Raw genomic sequence first — 18,531 nt, 5'->3', positions numbered from 1 at the left:
ACTACAAAGAAGGGCAACAAAGCTAATAAAGGGTCTGGAGGATCTTAGTTATGAGTAGGGATGAGCTTCGAGTTCGACTCGAACATCGGCTGTTCGCCAGTTTGCCGAACAGCGAACAATTTGGGGTGTTCGCGGCAAATTCGAATGCCGCGGAACACCCTTTAAAAGTTTATGGGAGAAATCAAAAGTGCTAATTTTAAAGGCTTATATGCAAGTTTTTGTCATAAAAAGTGTTTGGGGACCTGGGTCCTGCCCCAGGGGACATGTATCAATGCAAAAAAAAGTTTTTTCGGGAGCAGTGATTTTAATAATGCTTAAAGTGAAACAATAAAAGTGTAATATTCCTTTAAATTTCGTACCTGGGGGGTGTCTATTGTATGCCTGTAAAGGGGCGCATGTTTCCCGTGTTTAGAACAGTCTGACAGCAAAACGACATTTTAAAGGAAAAAAAGTCATTTAAAACTAATCGCGGCTATTAATGAATTGCCGGTCCGACTATACACATAAAAGTTCATTGATAAAAACGGCATGGGATTTCCCCACAGGGGAACCCCGAACCAAAATTAAAAAAAAAAAATGACGTGGGGGTCCCCCTAAATTCCATACAAGGCCCTTCAGGTCTGGTATGGATATTAAGGGGAACCCAGGCCAAAATTAAAAAAAAAAATGACATGGGGGTCCCCCTAAATTCCATACCAGACCCTTTAGGTCTGGTATGAATTTTAAGGGGAACCCTGCGCCTAATTAAAAAAAAAACGGCGTGGGGTCCCCCCAAAAATCCATACCAGACCCTTATCCGATCACGCAACCTGGCAGGCCACAGGAAAAGAGGGGGGACGAGAAAGAGCCCCCCCTCCTAAACCGTACCAGGCCACATGCCCTCAACATTGGGAGGGTGCTTTGGGGAAGCCCCTCAAAACACCTTGTCCCCATGTTGATGAGGACAAGGGCCTCATCCCCACAACCCTGGCCGGTGGTTGTGGGGGTCTGCGGGCGTGGGGCTTATATGGAATCTGGAAGCCCCCTTTAACAAGGGGACCCCCAGTTCCCGGCCCCTCCCCCGTGTGAAATGGTAAGGGGATACAAAAGTACCCCAACCATTTCACTAAAAAACTGTCAAAAATGTTAAAAATGACAAGAGACAGTTTTTGACAATTCCTTTATTTAAATGCTTCTTCTTTCTTCTTTCTTTTATCTTCCTTCATCTTCTTCTTCTGGTTCTTCTGGCTTTTCTGGTTCTTCCTCCGGTGTTCTCGTCCAGCATCTCCTCCGTGGCGTCTTCTATCTTCTTCTCCTCGGGCCGCTCCGCACCCATGGCATGGGGGGAGGCTCCCGCTCTTCTCTTCATCTTCTTCTCTTCTTCATCTTCTTCTCTTCTTCTTCTCCGGGCCGCTCCGCATCCATGCTGGCATGGTGGGAGGCTCCCGCTGTGTGATGCGTCTCATCTTATGACGGTGCTTAAATAATGGGGGACGGGGCCACCCGGTGACCCCGCCCCCTCTGACGAACGGTACATGATGGGACTTCCCTGTGGCATTCCCCGTGATGTCACAGGGAAGTCCCGTCAAGTCACCGTGCGTCAGAGGGGGGAGGGGTCACCGGGTGGCCCCCCGCTATTTAAGAACCGTCAGAAGAGGAGACACGTCACACAGCGGGAGCCTCCCAGCATGGACGCAGAGCGGCCCGGAGAAGAAGATGAAGAAGAGAAGAAGAGAAGAAGATGAAGAAGAGAAGAAGATGAAGAAGATGAAGAGAAGAGCGGGAGCCTCCCCCCATGCCATGGGTGCGGAGCGGCCCGAGGCGAAGAAGATAGAAGACGCCGCGGAGGAGATGCTGGACTAGAACACCGGAGGAAGAACCAGAAGAACCAGAAGAACCAGAAGATGAAGGAAGATAGAAGAAAGAAGAAGCATTTAAATAAAGGAATTGTCAAAAACTGTCTCTTGTCATTTTTAACATTTTTGACATTTTTTTAGTGAAATGGTAGGGGTACTTTTGTACCCCCTTACCATTTCACACAGGGGGGGCCGGGATCTGGGGGTCCCCTTGTTAAAGGGGGCTTCCAGATTCTGATAAGCCCCACGCCCGCAGACCCCCACAACCACCGGCCAGGGTTGTGGGGATGAGGCCCTTGTCCTCATCAACATGGGGACAAGGTGTTTTGGGGGCTCCCCCAAAGCACCCTCCCAATGTTGAGGGCATGTGGCCTGGTACGGTTCAGGAGGGGGGCGCTCTCTCGTCCCCCCCTCTTTTCCTGCGGCCTGCCAGGTTGCGTGCTCGGATAAGGGTCTGGTATGGATTTTTGGGGGGACCCCACGCCATTTTTTTTTATTTTGGTGCAGGGTTCCCCTTAAAATCCATACCAAACCTGAAGGGTCTGGTATGGAATTTAGGGGGACCCCCACGTCATTTTTTAAAAAAATTTTGGCCGGGGTTCCCCTTAATATCCATACCAGACCTGAAGGGCCTGGTATGGAATTTAGGGGGACCCCCACGTCATTTTTTTTTTAAATTTTGGTTCGGGGTTCCCCTGTGGGGAATTCCCATGCCGTTTTTATCAATGAACTTTTATGTGTATTTTTGCTGTCAGATTGTTCTAAACACGGGAAACATGCGCCCCTTTACAGGCATACTATAGACACCCCCCAGGTACGAAATTTAAAGGAATATTACACTTTTATTGTTTGACTTTAAGCATTATTAAAATCACTGCTCCTGAAAAAACTGACGTATTTAAAACTTTTTTTTGCATTGATCCATGTCCCCTGGGGCAGGACCCGGGTCCCCGAACACTTTTTATGACAATAACTTGCATATAAGCCTTTAAAATTAGCACTTTTGATTATTCATGTCCCATAGACTTTAATGGTGTTTGCATGTTCGAACAAACTTTTTTCCTGTTCGCGTGTTCTGGTGCGAACCGAACAGGGGGGTGTTCGGCTCATTTCTAATTATGAGGAAAGGTTGTGAGCTCTGAACTTATTCTCTCTGGAGAAGAGACGCTTGAGAGGGGATATGATTTCAATAAACAAATACAGTACTGGTGACCCCACAATAGGGAGAAAACTTTTTCGCGGAAGGGAGTTTAATAAGACTCGTGACCACTCCACTCCACTAACCTTAAACTACGTAGAGGGTTCTTTACTGTAAGAGCGGCAAGGATGTGGAATTCCCTTCCACAGGCGGTGGTCTCAGCGGGGGGGCATTGATAGTTTAAAAAACTATTAATCACCTGAATGACTGCAACATACAGGGATATGTAATGCAATACTGACACATAATCACACACATAGGTTGGACTTGATGGACTTTTTTTAACCTCACCTACTATGTAACTATGTAACTATCAGAAAAAAGTTGCTTTAATCATAAATTCAACTATTTTATTATTGGCGCATTCGATTTTGTTCTAAATCACAATTATTTTACTTTCAACGGTTCCCACTTCCTCCAGGTGCAGGGAGCAGCGATGGGGACTTGCTGTGCCCCATCCTATGCCAAGCTGTATCTGGGGGAGTGGGGACGTATGGTTGGTACTTCGGATGACTTGGCCTCGCTCTTTAACCATGTGACCCTGTGGTTTAATTTCATCGACGATATTTCCTTGGTCTGGAGTGGCTCCGACGAGCTGCTACATTCTTTTGTGCAGCGTCTCAATATCAACACCTTCAACCTCAGCTTCACAAAGTCCTGTGATCCAGCAAAAATTGAGTTCTTAGATGTATATATCTACAAAGACAGTGAGGGCCTTCTATCAAGCAGCCTTTAGTGTAAACCCGCCGCTGGAAATGACATTCTACATGCCACTCGTTTCCACCCTAGGAGTCTGGTCAATTCGATCCCTTTTGGCCAATATCTTCGCATTAGATGAAATTGCTCAACTGACATCACATTTAAAGAAGAAGCCGATAAACTAAAAGTGAGACTTTAAGCCCGTGGATACTCCAATGAGTGCCTTAAGTGAGCTTTCAAAAAAGCTACTACCAAAACTAGGCAAGAACTATTATATAAAACCAAAACCCACAAATCCGATGCTAATCAATTAAGAATCATCACCCCTTTTTCCAACCAGCAGGAGCGTTCTAAACAAATCATTAACAAATACTGTCACATTCTAACACTTGACCCTATAGCCGGAGCCTGTGTACCCGAACGTCCAGCCTTTACATTCTGAAGAGCTAGATCTCTGAGAGACAAATTGGTCTCGAGTGAGTTCAGAGAAGGTGGTAGGGGTCCCTGCAAAAGGCACTTTTAGTTGTGGGGGATGTGGGTATTGCCAATACATGAACACCTCTATGAACCCAGGTCTTCCAAACAGAACCAAATTTACTCCTAGACACTATGCCAATTGTCGTACTCAAGGCGTCATGTATTCGCTTCAGTGTGATTGTTCCTGTTTTTACGTGGGAAAGACCAAAATGGAATTCTGGCAGAGAGCATACGTCACATCCGCAGTATGAACATTGGTGTATTGGCCCAGTGTGTTTTTGTTTCTGAGTGCGGCTATACCATTTCCAAAGCCTCTTATCCCTTTATATCATTATCATGTTCCTTTTTCCCCCTGTGTTCCATTTATGTCCTCTCCCATCTGAATCACCCAGGCCATATGGTCCGCCCCCTCTGAGGGGCTTTGACAACGGCTTCTTTGGGCTCTGGTGTTTGGGATTTTCATGCACCTTTGAGCCCTATGTGTGTCAGTGGGAAGACGACACAGCACGCTGCACCGTCACGTGATCGGCGTCTGCTCGTGATGATGTCCCGCAATGGCATCGTCTGCGACTGGAGCCGCAATTTAGTGTCACCGTGGCCATACACGCCTGTGTCGGTGGTGTGGCATGGTGCGCTACCGGCTTGGGGGTGGGGCAATCGTGGAGTGTCATTCAGGTAAAGAGAGGCCTGGAGTCAGCCCCAAAGACATAACGGAGGGACGGGCATGACAGGGGTTAACTGGAGTAGGAACCGAGGAGGAGAAGGAGGAGTGCGGTGGAGGGACGTAGATGGGGTGGAGCCTTGGAAGGGGAAGTGACGCGGCACGAGGAGGGAGGCAGCCTCAGTCGGAACAGGGAGAGCGGAGCAGCTTCCCGCCCTACATGTTGAGGTCATTTTTCCTGTTGGGGTTGAGGGACTGGAGCGTCCCCAAGAAAAAGTGGTGCACTTGGCGGGGTGCAAGGTCCTTTTAGGTCATGTGGGAACTTAAAAGTTATGGTGTAGGGACCCGTCTGAGGTACGGCTCCCAGTTGGTACGGGTACCTGCTAGGTGTCTCCGAGGCGGTGGTTCGCGACTGGAGGCCTTAGAAGTGGCTAACAGGTACGGGTCTGGCTTATGCCATTGGGACTTTGGGCTCCATTATTGTCAATAAAGCTGTATGTTATGTTTAAAAAGGTTATTGATATGTTAATTATTGGATATTTATATATTTGGTTAATAAAACGGCTGCTACAGCCAATTTACCCCAGTTATGTGTGGTGTGGTCATTAGAGGTAAAGGGGGGTGGGTCATTGGCATAGCAGAGAACAAGCCATGGTTAATACCATAGTCATGTCACAGTTGGAGCTTCTTCCCCACACCCCCTTCCTGTTGTGGTTACTATAAAAACCTTTCATCCCATTATGATCTCTGCTTCATTCTGGAGACACAGGGAATCAATGCCCCTATGACATCCAGTAGGTAAGACCCAGTGCTGGGATCTGCTGACACCTGTCAAAAGAGCATAGTACTTTTTGCAATGATGGGGTCATTTTCCCTGTGCAATATAAAAGGTGGGATAATTCTCCCGGTGTAATATAAATGTATACTATTTCTGATTTGTTGTCTTTTTAAGTTTGGCTGCTGATTGTTTTGCATTATGATTTATTTATTTATTTATTTCTCCCTTCTTTCGCATATATACCCAGATCCGTGTTGGTTTGCCCCTTGAGACTTCTCCGGCCCCCCTTGTGGGAGGCATTTTTTAGACACGGGGTGGGGTGGGGGGTCATGTGGACATGGTTTATCTCCATCTTGCTTTGGCTTTATGACTCTGCTTTGGCGTCGTAGTTTCCTCTTACTTGCTGACTTCTGATATCCTTTGTTTGAAACACTCAACACATGAGGTCAGTATTGACACCTACAGCTAAGTTTTGTGCTTTTTCTTTGTAAATAACTGTGAAGATGATTAGCTTATGAATTATGGAATATTTTGAATATTTTGAATTTTGTGTGTAATTATGTTTATATTAATATTGTAGATTGTATCTGGAAGTCCTTAGCCCATTTTCCCTGAAGAAGACCCTTACCTTATCTGTTGAAACGCGTTGGATTTCCCCTGTCTCCCCAACAGCCGATTTGGGCCTCTTCCAGCTGTCTGTCTTTTGACTGTTTTCTCACATCATGTGTTTCAGTTTTACTTATTTTTTTGTATCATGCCATTTACTGATTGTAAGAAAATTCGAAATTTTCTTTTATAAATTTTCTACTTTTCTGAGTGTTCATGGTCCGAGAAACCCTGTTTTTACATATTGTACTGGGGATGTGGACCTGAACCTCCTTTCTTCCAGCTAGTTAGCAAAACATTTTTTGTTTTTATAAATGTTCTACTTTTCTGAGTCATCACCCGTGGTATGAACAACCATGGATCCATGGCTATCCCTTCTATATACCAATCCTAATGGATACCTCCATCTTAACCAACAAATAATAAACCAATACACTGGAGATGTAAAACACCCCCCCCCTCCATGATTGTAAATATTAATGTACAGCATGTTCTATTAACGATTACTAAGGAAACATTGTAGGTCAAATTCTTTGTTCAACCCCCCGACACCAAAGTCCCCCATTTGGTTTATCCACCACGACCCTCTTTTGCTTATTTACTTAATAAAATTAGAACCTCTCCAATGATGCTTTGGAGCCTCTATCCCCCAGAATTGCAATTTTATTATGTTTATCTCTAAAATGAATTGATAGATAATGTTTGTCAAACCCATTTCTAATGTTTCTCACAAGTTCCTCCTTCCTAACTTTGAGGGCCCTTTTTTCTTCTACCTATATAAATGAAATCATACGGACATTTGATTGCATATACTACCCCTATAGTATCGCAGGATATAAAAATCTCTATTAGTATAAATGTGATTTGTATTGGGGTTGGTAAAAGTTTACTTTTTTCCTTTTTTTTGGATCTCTCGCACAGCTGTGGAAGCCCTTAATGTCCCAAAACCTCAATGATTTAGGGTTTTGGTGGCTCTATTACATTATGAACTAATTTATCCCTCAAATTTGGGGCTCTTGCGGGGCACATTGATTGGAATTATATTATTTAGCACAAACATACGGGAGTGTGATTAACGCCAGCGGCTGAATATACTGCACAGATCTAGATTAAGGTTATTTCAAGTCAATATCTCTGGTAGCTCGCAAGACCTTTTTCCTAGTTTAGAAGTATCAAGCTTCTATTTGTATATCTGATTGCGGCCCCACATTGTATTCTTTAAAAGTTTTCAATAAAAATGTAATGAAAGACAAAAATAAACTTTCTTATCATGTCGGAGTTATTTCTGGATTTTTATATATCTAAAATTGCACAGGTCAACATCCCGTGCAATTTACTACAGAGAGTTGATGTCAGTAGTATATATACACTGTCTATATGGACAAAGGTCATTTTGTATGAGATCTTAAAAAAATAAATACTGGTAAAGGCAAACACATTCACCACCGCGCAGCACTGAGGACACCTGCAGATTCCAGAGAGAGAACCCCCTGGGGTCCAACCACAGCCCACCGCCCCACCAGGAACGCAGACAGGTCAGTGCTTGTTCATCTATATGGAATCACAGAATACGTTTTATGTAGGAGACATCAAGGAGGGTGGACAATAGAAGAGAAAGCCTGCAAGCTAAGCTATTCTGAAGTTATTGAATGATGTTTATGAAATCATCCACAAAGGTGGGTCAATTTAGGTCCACTAGAAGTATGTATCATCTGTATGACCAATGTTGCAATCAACCTATTTTTTTGTATAAGAAGTTTCAAGACAACACGAGGCAACTAAGAGACAGGAAGAGTCCACATGCTGTGTGGATTGTGCCATTTGAGGTGTGAGTCTATTGTAGGGGTCTCTAAACTTTCCAAATAAAGGGCCAATTTGCTGTCCTTCAGACATAAGGGAGGGCTGGACTAGGGCCACTGAGAGTAGAAAATGTCCTGGTGTCCAGTGGGAGTAAACAATTTTTGGTGTCAGTGGGAAGACTAGTTCCCTATTGTTGGTGTCAATGGAAAGAATTGTGCCCCATCGTTGGTGTCAATGGAAGGAATTGTGCCCCTTTGTTGGTGTCAATGGAAGGAATTGTGCCCCATTGTTGACGTCAATGGAAGGAATTGTGCCCCATTGTTGGTGTCAATGGAAGGAATTGTGCCCCATTGTTGGTGTCAGTGGGAGGACTAGTTCCCCATTGTTGGTGTCAAAGGAAGGAATTGTGCCCCATTGTTGGCATCAATGGAAGGAATCGTGCCCCATCGTTGGTGTCAATGGAAGGAGTTGTGACCAATTGTTGGTGTCAATGGAAGGAATTGTGCCCCATTGTTGATGTCAATGGAAGGAGTTGTGACCCATTGTTGGTGCCAATTGAAGGAAATGTCCCCCATCCTTGGTGTCAATGGAAAGAATTTTGCCCCATCATTGGTGTCAATGGAAGGAATTTTGCCCCACCATTGGTGGTAATGAAAGGAATTGTAACTTCTTCAGTAGTAGCCAGTTCAAAAGAGGAGAGTGTTGACTGTGCTGATAGGCAAGGTATGTTGGGTGGGAAGATGTACGCACAGTGGAGGTGTCCTCACATTCTGCATCAATCTTGTCTTTGAAGTGATTGGCAATCTCTTGGGCAGAGAGTAAGTGGGTAGAGGGGGGTGGGGGACGAAGCAGAGAGTTAAAGGTAGAGAAGAGCCGATGGGGACTGGATGACAAACTATTAATAAGAGACAAAGTAGGCTTGTTTGGCAGCATGGAGGCAGGAATTGTATTTTAGGAGGGCAGATTTATATGGGGTGAAGTCCTGCAGGCATTTGGTTTTACTCCACAGTCACTTGTAACGGTCGGGATCTGATTCTGCGTGTGGTTAGAGGGAAAGTGCATTTTGGTGGCCAGGTCAGGACAGGACAGGGGAGAGATTATATCATATAGGTGGTCAGTAGTAGAATAGAGAAGAGAAGGGTTAAAGTGGTGAAGGTTCCTACAAGTAATCGTTTGCTGCTTGGAGGGATGGGTGGTTGGTGGGAAGGATACTGTGAAACAGTAAATAATTCCTTATTATTCCTTACTCAGGGGGTTATGACAAAAAGACAGGAAGTCCTCTCCTATATAACCCTCCCAGATACAGGAAGTACCCAAGATTTCTCATTAGAGAGATTTCACCGGTGTCTGGAGGTGGTGGCACAATATTACCAGATTCTCAACGGTTCCAGCAGGGATCAGGAGACTGGTGCTATCCAGGTCTATTCCTACAGCTGTAAGTGCTGAGAAGAATGGTATCCGGACCCCACATCAATGGGGGAGGACGAGACGCAAGGACTGCCTGTAATGTGATTGGTTGGTGTTGGACCCTGCATATATGGATCTCTGCACAGTACAGGTTCTTCTTGTTTTGTGAAGTTAATTTATGGTATTGGTCGGCTCATTTACCATTTTATCTTCACAGTGTAATTATACATGATCCATGCATTTAGGAGAGCAATGCACACTAAAGAATTTGGAGAACAATAACCCCCAAGATTGGTGTCCACGGATGCAATAATAACCCCCAGCATTGATGTCAGTGGATGCAATAATAACCCCCAGCATTAGTCTCAGTGAGTGTAGTAATAATGGCATAAAACATGGCTGACATCCGTACGCTGATTGCTGCAGCCATTTGTTCCTATCATTGATGCATGCTGTTTTAAGCTTCAACTGTAAGTTGCTACAATAAAAGTTTTTTTATCTATCATTACGGGCTTCACTATGGGTCCTTCATTTTCTTTTCTTGGATATATGATGACTACATACCTGAATGCCTAATTCTGAAGTGACCATTGGGAGATGTTTATATGTGAAGGAAATCCCACGGATGTTGTGGTCTGATGAGGGGCTCCGGTGGGCTGGATTTGCTGGATGCTATTGAGAATTTATCATCTATGCCTAATCCTTAACACCTTCTGGTAAGCAGACTACATTACCACGTGGTGACGAGTGACTCTTTCTACATCTGCACAATATATTTGGTGATTGGATTCCTCCCACTCTTCAATTTCATTTTTGAACTTCTCAGCGCCGCAATAATTTTCATGAGTGTAGTAATAACCCCCAGCATTGATGGGAAATGGATGGGAAATGTATGGGAAATGGATAGGAAATGTATGGGAAATGGGTAGGAAATGGATGGGAAATGGATAGGAAATGGATGGGAAATGTATGGGAAATGGATAGGAGATGTATGGGAAATGTATGGGAAATGGATAGGAAATGGATGGGAAATGGATAGGAAATGTATGGCAAATGCATGGGAAATGGATAGGAAACGGATGGGAAATGCATGGGAAATGGATAGGAAATGGATGGGAAAAGGATAGAAAATGGATGGGAAATGGATGGGAAATGGACAGGAAATGTATGGGAAATGTGCGGGTAATATATGGGAAATGTATAGGAAATGTATGGTAAAAGGATAGGAAATGTATGGGAAATGTATGGGAAATGGATAGGAAATGGATAGGAAATGGATGGGAAATGGATAGGAAATGGACAGGAAATAAATGGAAAATGTATGGGAAATGTATGGGAAATGGATAGGAAATGTATGGGAAATGGATGGCAAATGGATAGGAAATGTATGGGAGATGGATGGGAAATGCATGGGAAATGGATAGGAAATGTATGGGAAATGGATAGGAAATGTATGGGAAATGGATGGGAAATGGATAGGAAAATGGATGGAAAATGGATGGAAAATGGATGGGAAATGCATAGGAAATGGATAAGAAATATATGGGAAATGTATGGGAAATGGATAGGAAATGTATGGGAAATGGAAAGGAAATGGATGGGGAATGGATAGGAAATGTATGGGAAGTGTATGGGAAATTATTATTATTATTATACAGGATTTATATAGCGCCAACAGTTTACGCAGCGCTTTACAATATAAAAGGGAGACAATACAGTTATAATACAATAAAATACAAGAGGATTAAGAAGGCCCTGCTCAGAAGTGCTTGCAATCTAATAATGTATGGGAAGTGTATGGGAAATGGATAGGAAATGTATGGGAAATTATAGGAAATGTATGGTAAATGTATGGTAAAAGGATAGGAAATGGATGGCAAATGGATGACAAATGGATAGGAAATGTATGATAAATGGATAGGAAATGTAAGGGAAATGGATAGGAAATGTATGGAAAATTGATAGGAAATGTATGGGAAGAGTATGGGAAATGGATAGGAAATATATGGGAAATGGATGGGAAATGGATGGGAAATGGATGGGTCATATATAGGAAATGGATAGGAAATGTATGGGAAGTGGATAGGAAATGTGTGGAAAATGGATAGGAAATGAATGGGAAGTGTATGGGAAATGGATAGGAAATGTATGGGAAATGGATAGGAAATGGATGGGAAAAGGATAGGAAATGAATGGGAAATGTATGATAAATTATTATTATTATACAGGATTTATATAGTGCCAACAGTTTATGTAGCGCTTTACAACTTGAGGGTAGACAGTACAAATACAATACACTTTAATACAGTAGGAATCAGAGGGCCCTGCTCCTTAGAGCTTACAATCTAAGAGGGAAGGTCAAGAGATACAAGAGGTAATAACTGTGGGTAATGTGCTGATTGAGAAGATAAATGTACAGTTGTTAGGTGGGGAAAAATGGATAGGAAATGTATGGAAAATGGATAGGAAATGTATGGGAAGTGGATAGGAAATGTATGGAAAATGGATAGGAAATGTATAGGAAGTGTATGGGAAATGGATAAGAAATGTATGGGAAATGTATGGGAAATAGATAGGGAATGGATGGGAAATGGATAGGAAATGGATTGATGAATGTATGGGAAATGTATGGGTAATATATGGAAAATGGATAGGAAATGTATGGAAAATGGATAGGAAATGTATGGGAAGTGTATAGGAAATTATTATTATTATTATACAGGATTTATATCGCACTAACTGGTTGGTGCTGGACCCTGCATATATGGATCTCTGCACAGTACAGGTTCTTCTTGTTTTGTGAAGTCAATTTATGGTATTGGTCGGCTCATTTACCATTTTATCTCCACAGTGTAATTATACATGATCCATGCATTTAGGAGAGCAATGCACACTAAAGAAGTTGGAGTACAATAACCCCCAACATTGGTGTCTATGGATGGATTAATAACCACCAACATTGGTGTCAGTGGATGCAATAACAACCCCCAGCAATAATTTCAGTGAGTGTAGTACTAACCCCCAGCATTAGTGTCAGTGAATGCAATCATAACCCCCAGCATTGATGTCAGTGGATGCAATAATAACCCCCAGCATTAGTCTCAGTGAGTGTAGTAATAGTTTCCAGCATTGGTATGAGTGGATGCACTAATAACCCCCAGCATTGGTGTCAGTGGATGCAATAATAACCCCCAACATTTATGTCAGTGGATGCAATAATAACCCCCAACATTGGTGTCATATGGGAAATGGATGGGAAATGTATGGGAAAAGTATGGGTAATATATAGGAAATGGATAGGAAATGTATGGGAAGTGAATAGGAAATGTATGGAAAATGGATAGGAAATCAATGCGAAGTGTATGGGAAATGGATAGGAAATGTATGGGAAATGGATGGGAAATGGATAGGAAATGGATGGGAAAAGGATAGGAAATGGATGGGAAATGCATGGGAAATGGATAGGAAATGTATGGGAAATGTATGGGAAATGGATAGGAAATGGATGGGAAATGGATAGGAAATGTATGGAAAATGGATAGGAAATGTATGGGAAGTGTATGGGAAATGGACTGGAAATGGATAGGAAATGTATGGAAAATGGATAGGAAATGTATGGGAAGTGTATGGGAAATGGACTGGAAATGTATGGAAAATGGATAGGAAATGTATGGGAAGTGTATAGGAAATTATTATTATTATTATACAGGATTTATATCGCGCCAACAGTTTACGCAGCGCTTTACAATATAAATGGGAGACAATACAGTTATAATACAAAAAAATACATGAGAATTAAGAGGGCCCTGCTCAGAAAAGCTTACAATCTAATAATGTATGGGAAGTGTATGGGAAATGGAAAGTAAATGTATGGGAAATGATTGGAAATGTTTGGGAAATGGATAGGAAATGGATGGGAAATGGATGGGAAATGGATGGGAAATGTATGGAAAATGGATAGGAAATGTATGGGAAGTGTATGGGAAATGGATAGGAAATGTATGGGAAATGTATGGGAAATAGATGGGAAATGTATGGGTAATATATGGAAAATGGATAGGAAATGTATGGAAAATGGATAGGAAATGTATGGGAAGTGCATGGGAAATGGATAGGAAATGTATGGAAAATGGATAGGAAATGTATAGGAAGTGTATGGGCAATTATTATTATTATTATTATTATTATTATTATTATACAGGATTGATATAGCGCCAACAGTTTACGCAGCGTTTTACAATATAAAAGGGAGACAATACAGTTATAAGAAAATAAAATACAAGAGGATTAAGAGGGCCCAGCTCAGAAGAGCTTACGATCTAATAATGTATGGGAAGTGTATGGGAAATGGATAGGAAATGTATGGGAAATGATAGGAAATGTATGGGAAATGGATAGGAAATGGATGGAAAATGTATGGGTAATATATGGGAAATGGATAGGAAATGTATGGGAAGTGGATAGAAAATGAATGGAAAATGGATAGGAAATGTATGGGGAGTGTATGGGAAATGGATAGGAAATGTATGGGAAATGGATGGGAAATAGGAAATGGATGGGAAATGGATAGGACATGGATGGGAAAAGGACAGGAAATGTATGGGAAATGCATGGGAGATGGATAGGAAATGTGTGGGAAATGTATGGGAAATGGATAGGAAATGTATGGGAAATGGATGGGAAATGGAAAGTAAATGTATGGGAAATGGATGGGAAATGGATAGGAAATAGATGGAATATGGATGGGGAAATGGATGGGAAATGGAAGGGAAATGGAAAGTATTGCTCGGCTCGGTTACTATTCCATCGCCGTTGTATAATTATACGAGATGCATTCAGGAGACCAATTATTTTGTTACATAGTTACATAGTAGATGAGGTTGAAAAAAGACACAAGTCCATCCAGTCCAACCTATGTATGTCATTATGTGTCAGTATTACATTATATATCCCTGTATGTTGCGGTCGTTCAGGTGATTATGTAATACCGCGTACACACAATCAGAAATTCGGCCAGCAAAAGACCGATGAGAGCTTTTGGTCGGAAAACGCGACCGCGTGTATGCTCCATCGGACTTTTGCTGGCCGAATTCCAGCCAGCAAAAGATTGAGAGCATGTTCTCAATTTTTCGGTCGCCCAAAATTCCTACGCATGCTTGGAAACAATTCGACGCATGCTCGGAAGCATTGAACTTCATTTTCTTGTCGTAGTGTTGTACATCACCGCGTTCTTGACGGTTGAAAGTTCAGCAAACTTTTGTGTGACCGTGTGTATGCAAACCAAGCTTGAGCAGAATTCCGTCGGAAAAACTATCCAAGATTTTTCTGACTGAAAATCCGCTCGTGTGTGCGCGGCATAATAGTTTTTTGAAACGATCGATGCCCCCCGCTGAGACCACCGCCTGTGGAAGGATATTCCACATCCTTACCGCTCTTACAGTAACGAACCCTCTACGTAGTTTAAGGTTAAATCTCTTTTCTTGTAATTTTAATGAGTGGCCACGAGTCTTGTTAAACTCCCTTCCACAAAAAAGTTTTCTCCCTATTGTGGGGTCACCAGTCCGGTATTTGTATATTGTGGGGTCACCAGTCCGGTATTTATATATTGTGGGGTCACCAGTCCGGTATTTATATATTGTGGGGTCACCAGTCCGGTATTTATATATTGTGGGGTCACCAGTCCGGTATTTATATATTGTGGGGTCACCAGTCCGGTATTTATATATTGTGGGGTTACCAGTCCGGTATTTATATATTGTGGGGTCACCAGTCCGGTATTTGTATATTGTGGGGTCACCAGTCCGGTATTTGTATATTGTGGGGTCACCAGTCCGGTATTTATATATTGTGGGATCACCAGTCCGGTATTTGTATATTGTGGGGTCACCAGTCCGGTATTTATATATTGTGGGATCACCAGTCCGGTATTTGTATATTGTGGGGTCACCAGTCCGGTATTTATATATTGTGGGGTCACCAGTCTGGTATTTGTATATTGTGGGGTCACCAGTCCGGTATTTATATATTGTGGGATCACCAGTCCGGTATTTGTATATTGTGGGGTCACCAGTCCGGTATTTATATATTGTGGGGTCACCAGTCCGGTATTTGTATATTGTGGGGTCACCAGTCCGGTATTTCTCTATTGTGGGGTCACCAGTCCGGTATTTATATATTGTGGGATCACCAGTCCGGTATTTATATATTGTGGGGTCACCAGTCCGGTATTTGTATATTGTGGGGTCACCAGTACAGTATTTGTAAATTGAAATCATATCCCCTCTCAAGCGTCTCTTCTCCAGAGAGAATAAGTTCAGAGCTCACAACCTTTCCTCATAACTAAGATCCTCCAGACCCTTTATTAGCTTTGTTGCCCTTCTTTTTTTTTTTTTTTTTTTCAAAAAGTTTTTATTTGAATTTTCAGAGAATACAAAAAAAATATACAGTATAGTGTACAGTATGTAATTGTGACATATACGGAAGTAACAAAATAAAAGGGTTACTTAATTGTAAATTAAATTTTTAAGACGTGGGAGGGTTTCCGGTATATATACCCATGTAGGGTGGCTGCTTGGAGCGTGTGTACCTGTACATAGCATTTCAATAAATGATAACAGTTAGTGGGTACCTGGATACCTGGATGGATCTGTTTGAAAACCCTGAGTACATATTATAATTGAACTTGGAAAATAATAAAGAAAATACGAAAACTGGGGGGGGGGGGGGGGGGAGGGGGGGTGGGTTGGTTGGTTAAGTGTGGGGGGGGGGGAGCCCTGGAAAGAGTAAGAGAGTTGTTATGGTAAGTTGTAAAGCCATGCAGAATTATCCAGTAATCCCATTTACATTTGCATTGGCAAAGGGTCGGTTGGTGCCAGGGATAGGAGTGTGGCATCGGTTGTGGTCTTGAGATGGCAGCGGATGGGAGGGATCGTAGTAGGAAAAGGAGGACGAGGAGATGTTTGCTATTTCCGCTTGTGAGAGAGATGATCGCATGAAGGCGAGCCATTTGAAGTAGAAATGTTCTGTAGATTTTTTGTGCTTGAAGTCCGTGTTTAGGCGGTCCTTGTATAGAAGATGCATGAGGTCCCGTTTGACTTGAGAGATATTGGGGCTTATTGGTGTAATCCAGTTTTTCAAAATGGTTCTCCTTGCGATTAATAGGCAAGTCAAGGACCACCCTTTATGTGATGTGATTTCTTTCGGGTTTTTTGGGGAGCCGTCCCTGGTGGTGTCGGTTTTGGACCAGGGTAGTAGAATTGGGTCCCAGTGGCCGAAGATAAGAAGCAAAGGATCCTTGGGTAGTTTGATTAGGGTCACTTCAAATATGTAGGCAAGAACTTGGTCCCAGAAGGCGGAAATGTAGGAGCAGTGCCAGAAACGATGAGCTAGGGATGGTTTCTGATGGTTGCAATGTGGGCAAAGAGCTTTGTTTTTGTCAGTTTTCGAGGTTGAAAAAGGCATGTATGCTCTGTGGGCTATTTTCAGTTGTGTTTCTCTCCATATTTCATTGGGTGTTAGCTTTTGTACAGCGTTGAGCCCTTGGATGATTTTTTCTACTAGGTTTGGATCGGGGAAGTCTTTGTTCCAGTTTTTGATTGAGGATGAAGAGAGAGGTGGAGAGGACTTGTTGAGGAGTGGTTTGTATATGTCTGAGATTTTGTAAGCATTGCTCATTATCATTGGATCCGTGACGTTTGGTTGGAACCTTTTTTCGTTGTGATTGCACGCCTCCTTTAGGAAGCTGATACATTGCCCATAGTGGAAGATATGTGTGGAGGGTAGAGTGAAGGATTCAGCGATATCAGCAAAGGGTAATGGTTGACCCGTCTGGGTGTTGCAGAGGAGGGAGAATTTCGTTAAACCTTTTTGTTCCCATGTTTTGAAAGATTTATGTTCTAAACTCGGCGGGAATGCTGGATTTCCTTGGATCGGGAGGTGTATTGACACAAAAGGGGATAGCTTGAGGATCTTTCGTGTTTCTCTCCAGGCTATTGCTGTATCTCTTAATAGGAGATTATGTTGGTGGGGATGGGGGACCGACTTCCATCTGCAGTGTAGGAGGGCTACTAGTGAGTAGGGATGGGCCATGGCAGATTCCAGAGAGAAGTTTGAGTAACGAGAGGACTGGGTTATCCAGTCTAGACTTGTTCTTAGCAAACATGCAAGGTTATACATTCTAACATGAGGGAGACTAATGCCCCCTTCGCGTCTGGGAAGATAAAATTTTTTAAGAGCAATGCGTGGTCTTTTGTTCTGCCATAGAAATTTAGATATAGCGTTGTTAAGGGAGGTCACATCTTTATGGTGGAGGAGTAATGGGATGGTTTGCATTGGGTAGAGTAATCTTGCAAAACTGACCATTTTCACTAAATGACATCTTCCCAAAAGCGAAAGGGGCAGATCCATCCAGGTATTTAGTTCCTGAGTTATTTTTGACAATAAAGGAGGGTAATTGAGGTGGTATAGTGAAGAAGGGAGTTTTCCTATTTTTATTCCTAAGTAGGTGATGTGAGATATAGCAACAGGAAAGATTGATTGCTGGGTCCATTTTGGTGTGGAGTGAGTGCCGATGGGAAGAATTTCGCTTTTGCTGTAATTGATACGGAGGCCCGAGCATAAGCGAAATTCATCGAATACGTTTTTTATGGTTAGCATATCTGATGTAGGGTTGGCTGAAAATATAAGGACGTCATCTGCAAAAAGTGAGGTGTGTAGGTTATGTGGGCCTATCTTTAAGCCATGTAGTGGGGCTTCTGTCGTTAGATATCTGGAGAGTGGTTCTAGTGCTATATTGAAGAGGAGTGGCGATAGGGGGCAGCCCTGGCGAGTGCCCTTATGGAGGTGAATTTCTTCTGATAGCAGGCCTGCTGCCACTAACCTTGCTGTCGGAGCTGTGTACATGGCAGTAATTAGATGTTTGAAGGGGCCAGTGAATCCTATTGCCGTCATTGTCATGGATAACCAATCGAAACTGACGTTATCGAAAGCTTTTTCCGCGTCTAGCGTGATAATGGCATGATCGGTGTTCGGGTAATGCATTGCATGTTCTAGGGCCAGCATGACTTTGCGG

This window comes from Aquarana catesbeiana, linkage group LG01 (assembly GCF_042186555.1).
Source record: "Aquarana catesbeiana isolate 2022-GZ linkage group LG01, ASM4218655v1, whole genome shotgun sequence".
NCBI classification, from domain to species: Eukaryota; Metazoa; Chordata; class Amphibia; order Anura; family Ranidae; genus Aquarana; species Aquarana catesbeiana.
This window is presented reverse-complemented; position numbering follows the sequence as displayed.